Source organism: Triticum dicoccoides, chromosome 7B (genome assembly GCF_002162155.2).
Source record: "Triticum dicoccoides isolate Atlit2015 ecotype Zavitan chromosome 7B, WEW_v2.0, whole genome shotgun sequence".
NCBI classification, from domain to species: Eukaryota; Viridiplantae; Streptophyta; class Magnoliopsida; order Poales; family Poaceae; genus Triticum; species Triticum dicoccoides.
Window position 1 is genome coordinate 459,935,990 of NC_041393.1, and position 8,616 is coordinate 459,944,605.

Below are 8,616 nucleotides of genomic sequence, written 5' to 3' on the forward strand. Positions count from 1 at the left end.
GATGGATGGAAAAACGGAAAAACTTGAAGAGCACCTATGAAGGCTATGAGGTTGGATGCTCTCATTAGTGTAATGTCATCCACATTTGAACTGCAAACACGACTGTATTTAGGAACGGAGGTAGTAAGTGACATGGTTTTAGTACCGAAGAAGATGGGAGGTATGAGATTTAGAGTTCTTCACAGCTTTAATCTTGCTATGTTAGTGAACATTATATGCACGTGTTCTTGGTGCAAAATACTATCCGGATGGTGACATTTTGAAAGCCAAACCGAAGAATGATTCATCATATACACGGCAAAGTATTATTGTTGGAAACCAAACATTTAAAAGAGGTTTTATTTGAAGAATTTGGACCGGTGAGAAGATCAGCATATGGCAGGACCCTTGGATCCCTTCAAATGTTAACCATAAGGTAATCACTCCAAGGGGGCAAATTATGTTGACAGAAGTAGAAGAGTTGGTAGATCCGCATAATGGACAGTGAGATGAAGCATTGATTTGTGACGTCTTTAGTCTAGTTGATGCACAACATATATTGCAAATGCAACTAAATGTGCATGATGCTTAAGATTTTGTCATATGGCACTACAACAAATCGGGCACCTCCTCTGTCAGATCAGCATATCATAGAGAATGGGAACACCGACATGGACAACGTCGCGAACCAACCTGTGGTTGGATGTTAGGAGGACAGTGGTATCCTCGGCCCACCACATGGACAATGCTTGTCTCGAGGTGATGGACAAGGACGTGTTATGTCCAGTCCTATATGACGGTCTGGAAGTTATAGATTCCTGGGAAGGTAAACAAATCCTATTGAAAGGTTTTACATGTGATCTTACCATGTCTGGGCACTTTGGCAAATCATCATGTAATCACAAGGAAGCAATTCCCGATATGCCTTTTAGCTACGGAAGACATCCAACACTTCATGTTTACTTGCAAGAGAGTACAAGAAATTTGGGAAGAGCTCGAGCTCCTAGACCTAATAAAGAAAACTGTTAGGCGTTATCGATCTGGATCGATCACCATGGAACAACTCCTATTTGGAGAAGAGGATATTCATGAAGGAAATATGCCCTAGAGGCAATAATAAAGTTGTTATTTTATATTTCCTCATTCATGATAAATGTTTATTATTCATGCTAGAATTGTATTAACCGGGAACTTGATACATGTGTGAATACATAGACAAAACACTGTGTCCCTAGTATGCCTCTACTTGACTAGCTCGTTGATCAAAGATGGTTAAGTTTCCTAGCCATAGACATGTGTTGTCATTTGATGAACGGGATCACATCATTAGGAGAATGATGTGATGGACAAGACCCATCCGTTAGCTTAGCATAATGATCGTTTAGTTTTATTGCTACTGCTTTCTTCATGTCAAATACATATTCCTCCGACTATGAGATTATGCAACTCCCGGATACCAGAGGAATGCCTTGTGTGCTATCAAATGTCTTAACGTAACTGGGTGGTTATAAAGATGCTCTACATGTATCTCTGAAGGTTTTTGTTGGGTTGGCATAGATCGAGATTAGGATTTGTCACTCCGAGTATTGGAGAGGTATCTCTGGGCCCTCTTGGTAATGCACATCATAAGAAGCCTTGCAAGCAATGTGACTAATGAGTTAGTTGCGGGATGATGCATTACGGAATGAGTAAAGAGACTTGCCGGTAACGTGATTGAACTAGGTATGAAGATACCGACGATGGAATCTCGGGCAAGTAACATACCGATGACAAAGGGAATAATGTATGTTGTCCTAATGGTTCGATCGATAAAGATCTTCCTAGAATATGTGGGAGCCAATATGAGCATCCAGATTCCGCCATTGGTTATTGACTGGAGAGGTGTCTCGGTCATGTATACATAGTTCTCGAACCCGTAGGGTCTGCACGCTTAACGTTCGATGACGATTTGTATTATATGAGTTATGTGGTTTGGTGACCGAATGTTGTTCGAAGTCCCGGATGAGATCAAGAACATGACGAGGAGTCTCAAAATGGTTGAGAGGTAAAGATTGATATACTGGATGATAGTATTCGGACACCGGAGGTGTTCCGAAATGTATCGGGTACATATCGGAGTACCGGGGGGGTACCGGACCCCCCCCCCCCCGGGGAAGATATGGGCCATATTTTAAGACATTAAAACTGAGCACTAATCGAGCCCTCTCAGGCCATTACCATTTCATACCATTGGATGTGTGTTGTGGATGTCCGTGGCCGTTAGATTTCATTCTAATCCTGACCTTTTGCTGAGCTTCGAGCGCTGCATGTTTGGGCTGCTGCTCCCGTAACAAATTCGGTGATCTGATGTAAACTTCAGCCAAATGGGCTTGGGCCAAGCATGTTGTAGCCGCATAGCCACGGCCGCCCCTCCTCCCCCCGTTCGCATTCTTCTCGCTTGATTCTCTCTCTCTCGTTTGCCTGCTCTCCTCCCCGACCTCTTGTTGTTTCGAGATGCGCAAAGGAACCAGCGATCCACACATCAACATTGCGCGCCTAGGGAGTAAGAGCATCTCTAGCCGCGCCCCCAACAGGCCCCCCCAAGGCGATTTTTTAGCGCTGGTGGCCGAAAATCGGCCCAGTCGCGTCCCCAGGATCTCGTTTAGCGCCGGTTTGGGCGAAATCCAGAGCCGGCGATCCCACCCAGAACCCAAACGGCCGGGTGTCGCCTGGGCACGCCGGCACAAGCGAAAAGCGGCATGGGCCCGCTCTGTCGGCGACTGGAAGCCCTTTTCTCGTCATTTCCTCTCGCGCTCATCGCTCTCTTCTCCATTCCTCCCGCCAATCCCCCGCCTCCTCCCTGCCGTTCCGCCGGCCATGGCGCCGAAGAAGTACGTGATGCCACGCGCCGTGACGGATCCCGCCGCCGCCGCCGCCTAGCCGAAGCAAAGGAAGCCGAGGGTTCCACTCTCCAAGCCCCCCGGCATGACCAATGCCGAGTGGAAGGCGGATGTGGAGCGCCAGGAGGCCGTCACCGCTGATAGGCGCAACAGGGCCAAGAAGGCGAGGGAAAAAGCGGCGTACGTTACAGCGGCGGAGCGTGTCGCCGAACAGGCGGAGGTGGCGCGCGCGGCGATGGCAAATCCACCCGATGGGCACCCGTACGCGGCCTGGAGCCAGCAGAGCGTCGGCTCTCCGGCCGGGTTCTCGTCGTCGCCGCACCCATGGAGCACGCTGTCGCCAGGCTATGCCTATGGGGACGCTCACGGTGGTTTCAACCCCAACATCACATTCCCCCACGGGCGCCGTTCCCAGCGCACGCCCTCGCCCGCGTTCGCCGGCCTGCAGTACCCACCTTACACGTACTCGCCGCCGGACTACGCAGCCTCTCCGACGCCCCCTCTTCGCCGTGGCCTGTACTCGCAAGCCTCGTCCATGTCGCATCTCGGCGACGCCGACACGACGGAGGCCGACATGGACGACATCATCGCAACCGGCTTGGCTGCCGCCGCCGCTTCCCCCGGATTCACTACGCAGGACGGCTCAATTGACCCCGCTGACATGGACGGCGAGGAAGAGACGAAGGAGGAGGAAGAAGAGGTGGAGGAGCCGGCGCCGATGAAGAAAGGCAAGAAGAAGAAGAAGAAGAAGATGATGACGGCCAAGTCCGGCGAGCCGCGCATCAAATGGGCGTCCAAGGAAGAGGAGTGCCTCGCCGAAGCGTGGAAGGTCGTCTACCTCGACCCAGTCACTAGCACGAATTAGAGCATCGAGACGTACTGGGACCGCATCAAGGCCGAGTTTGACGAGCGGAAACTTGTCGACCCCTACTTCAAAGGCATGCTTCATATGAAGCGGGGGTCGAAGGGGATGGCGAACCATTGGTCACTCTTCCAAACGGCGTGCAACAAATGGCATGTGATCGTCGAGGAGGTCGCGGCTCGCCCGGAGAGCGGCACCAGCATCTAGGATCAGGTATCGCACGCCGTTCTTTCACTCCGCGAGCGCTCTTTCGCCTTGTATGCGCCTTGGCGCGCGCTCTGGTGCCGACTGATGTCCTTTCTTCGGCGCAGCTGCTACGCATGTTTGGCATGTTCTGCAACGACAACAGCGATGCAGACTTCAATTACCTCCACGTCTTCAAGCGGATCGATAAGTGCGAGAAATGGGCGGCTGTCCGACGCACCCTCGCCAAGGCCAAAGAGACGTACAAACTGGACGCGCCGACCGCGGGCGCGGCCGACGGGCGCCCGGACGGCAACAAAGGTGCCAAGAAGGAGAAATACGCTGAGTCGGCTGCCGCGCGCATGCAAGTCCATCGAACACTGCATCGCCGATGCCAAGACCAGAGCCGCCGAGCGAGAGGAGAAAACTGAGGCAAGGTGGGCTGTTTTGATGACGAACAGCGCGGTCAAACTCGACTTGCTTAGGACCAGCGCCGCCGTGAAGCTCAAAGCTCAAGACACCAAGAAGAGGAACAACGATCTCGCCTTTTTGATGGGCGGCGCTGACATGCTCCAGAGCGGTGACAAGAAGCTCAAGGCGTGGTTCTTGGCCAGTCGCGGCCTCATCCTGGCCCAGATACCGGCGACGCTGACGCCGCCGCCCAGCCCGGCGGCTGATGACGATGCCTCCGCGACGCCCAGCCCCACCGACGATGATGCCTCCGCCGTGCCGAACAGCCCGGAAGCCGCGCCAAACAGCCCGGTAGCCGCGCCGACTCCTCCCAGCCCGCGTACGCCGACGACAACGCCGCCGGAGGTTGAGCTTGAAGTCTGATGCCTTCCGCATCCTTTCTTTTTTGTACGCCGAACAACATTTGATCGCTGATCTGTGGCACTTTGAATCGCCGAACTATTCCGATGATCGCCGTTTTGTTGTTTCTTTGAGCGGGAATGATGGATTTCGAATATGGAGCACCTTCGGAGGCGGTACCTGGGCGCGTGGCTAGGGAGAAATGAACCCCAGGGGCCGAAATAGCACCGGCTCGCCCCTAGGCCGCTCTTTTTCGGTGCCCTGGGGGGGCGAACGGCTGGAGATGCTCTAAGGGAGATGCAAGGGATAGGATCATAGCGAAAGATGATTCTCGTGGTGTGTAGGCAATGCCTTATCTTCCTTTGCACCACTGGACCAGCAGATCCATCTTCCACAGCGACGGCGGCAGGGCGGTGCTGGTTCTTTTCTATGCGCTATAGTGATGTCTTCCCCTCCCGCTCCCTTTCTCTCTTCTCCTCAGACATCGCTCTCCACCTGCCTGCCAATACCACTTCAGTCACCCCCTCCGAGTGTGCGCTGCTCTGTTTATCCGCTGATTTCGTCCATCCAGATGTTCTTGGATCCACCAATCTCTTACCGGGGGAAAAAGTGAAGAAAGTCACTATTGATTCCCTTATATGTTTTTAGGACCCTTTATTTAGGATTTTCTCAATCTATGGATTTTATGGTCTGCTATGTTGACCTTTTTCACCTGGTATTTGTCTCCCATGGTACCTCAACATCTGAACCCGTCAGTACAATTAGCTTGGCTATTTATATTGTTTGGAGATGAATCCAAAATTCACCCCATGTGTACACTTAGCAATTGGTTATACGAACTGTGTATCGTTCTACAATGACAATTTTTCTAAGATAAAGTTTCGAACATCACGATCAGATACTGGGACTGTTTATATCGTCTTGGTCGCCATTTTCTGTGTGTGCGCTCGCGCGTGCACGCATGTATATAATTTGAGATGCATTGCAAACTGACCTTAATATTTTGTCATACAATTTTGCACTCCTCCAGCTCCACATTTCTTATAATCATTTTTCAGATTCTTGCAGTCCATTTACTTCTAAACAGGGGAAGTGCTCATAATGCATGTCTTTGATCCAGACCATAATATAGACAACTGCCTACCAGACCAGGCATGTTTTTTGAGGCTATACTTTTTGGCTACAAATTTGCTTCCATGTTTGACAACTATGCCAATGTCAAGGTTTGCCACTCAGCTCGCTGTGGAAACATAAATTGCCATTGCAGAATTTACATATTTTGGATTTTTGATACAAATATAATTAAACACAGTGTTTGTTCATTCATTTTTCTGATGTCGAGATCTGCTCTAAATGGCATAGAATTCTGATTGTTTTTATCATGAATTCAATACCGAAGATAATAATGGTATTTTCAACCTTGGTCAGCAGCATGTCACCAGTAGCACTTAGGCTTATTATTCGGGGATTGCAGAACTAGAAATGTTACTATTTTGCTACCATCAATATCCATGTAACTAAGTTACCCCTCCATTGGTGCTTTTACTGAAACAATATTTTAGTCGGTGTTACTAATGTGTTGTTGAGTAGCATCCAAGTGCGTGCTAGCACTGTTGTTTTGATAGCATTATCAATTTTCAATCTTATCCACTTCCATTTCTTTGTACTTCTATGAAATTGAAATTATTCTAACTTATAGAAAGCTCTACCCGCCTTTTCTAAATTTAGTAGTTTTAGTTGCAACAACAATTACATATGTTTGTCTCTAACCTGTCACGGCGCCCTCTTGAACGATGCTATAAATTACTATCTTATTAAAAAAAATGGGTGTGGCAACGTGCGCCGCCATGATCTAGTGAGCCTTAGGAGGGAGCACACCAGCCCACAAAGGGGTGCCCCCCCCAAGGAAGGAGGTCGAATAGGATTAGGAGGAGGGGGCGGCGGCCCCCTCTTTCCTTCTCCCCCCTCTCTTCCCTTCTCCCCCTCCCGGTAAAAGGAAAGGGGGGAGACCGAATCCTACTAGGAGCCCAAGCAGGACTCCTCCTACTTGGGGCGCGCCTATAAAATCCACTGAGAGAAAAACTCTCGAGCCAAAGAATTATATAGTGGTTCAACATCACTGGAATCTAAGTTTAGTACGCTCTGCCTATTACTCTTGAGAGCTACAAACTCTCTAGACGATTAGGTGTAAATTTCTTCAGAGACCAAGAGTAATTGTGGTTCTCGAAGAAGAAGTCTGTAAAGGTTTGGAGATCGCCTTCAAGTATCTACCATGAGTGATCGGCATCGGTTGACAAATCGATTGTCGATGATAATAGGGTCAAGAGAGTTTATCTTCCATGTTATGTCACAGCCCCTCCAACCAGACGTAGTCCTTGTGCAGAAGGACGAAGTGGTCGAACAAATCCCTAAAAAAATGACTATAAACAGTAGGGTAAAACCCCACAACAATTTTTACTAAAATAAAGTAGAACAACAAATTAGTCTGAAAGGCTTGAGATAAGCCCAAGAAACAAAAAAAGGCTAAAGACCTAAAAAGACTAGCAACATAAAAGAATAAAGGAAGAAAAAGGAGAGAAAGAAGCTAAACAACTAAAAAGCCTAAGAAGAAAAATTACAACAGGCCATCAAGCCAAACTGAGAATTGCCTCTCATGCTTCTTCCTCATCCTATATTTGAGAAGCTTCAGTTCCTCCAGAAAAATGAACTTCCACCCTTGGAAAGAAGGTGCAATATTCTCAAAGATTTTATTGTTTCTGGTGATTCAAATGGCCCAAGCTCCAAGAATGATTATCTCCATGTAAAATGGGTACCTTATCTTATCTTTGAGGTTCTGGAATGCTTCTAATACAGACAGATTTGGAGCTCTTGTGGGACAAATGAAGTCCCAGCATTGTTGAACAAATGGATAGCCCCAAAAGAGATGATGCAATGTTTCTTCTAGAGGACAGCCTCCAACAGCACAATTGTAATCTTCCAACACAAACTTCTTCCTTCTAAGTAAGTTTCTAGTGTTAACTCGATCATGTAGAAGTTGCCAGAAGAAAACTTTATGCTTTGGTTGGCAGGAACTCTGCCAGATCCAGTTGAAATGAGGGGGTGTCTGTTTGTGACCAATTAAGACTTTATATGCTTTGATGGAGGAGTAGTGCTCAGTTCACCAAATGTAGCTCCAAGTATCTAAAGAGTTTAAATGTTCAGATTGTCTAATGGCTAAACAAATGTCTTCCATTTGTAAGAATTCCTCATAGGCCTTAGTTGTCAAGGGGAGGAAGAATAAATCCTGCAGGTACTCAGTCTGCAAAACTTGTTGAATATTCAGCTGGGGATTTTTGACAAAAGAGAACATGTGGGGAAATTGGTGTTTAAGAATTGCTTGGCTCCACAGATCATCCCAAAAGAAGGCACTAACACCATCCCCCACATTACATCTAGCAATAGCTTTGTACTGATCAATGAGGGCTAAGTTGGACTTCCACCAGAATGATCCAATCATGTTGTCCCCTGGTAATTTCCCATCATTGTAATATGTCTCCCAGATCAAGTTTACCCAGGGAATATCATGTCTGTTGAAGAATTTGTGAAGGTTTTTCATGAGCAGGGTCTTATTATGAGTGAAGATATCTAAAACACCTAGGCCTCCCTGGTCTTTTGGTCTGCACACTGTGGTCCATGATACCAAAGCAGGCCTTTTGTCCTTCATATCAGGTCCTCTCCAAAGGCAGTGTCTCAGGTATTTGATGATCTGTTTTTTTATTGTAACTGGTATGTCCAAACAGCACATGAAGAAGACTGATAAAGATGTCATCACTGACTTGACCAATAGTAATTTTCCAGCTTGGGTCATGAAGATAGAGATACCAGCCACTCTTTTTGCAATCCTGTTAACTAAAGGTAGACATT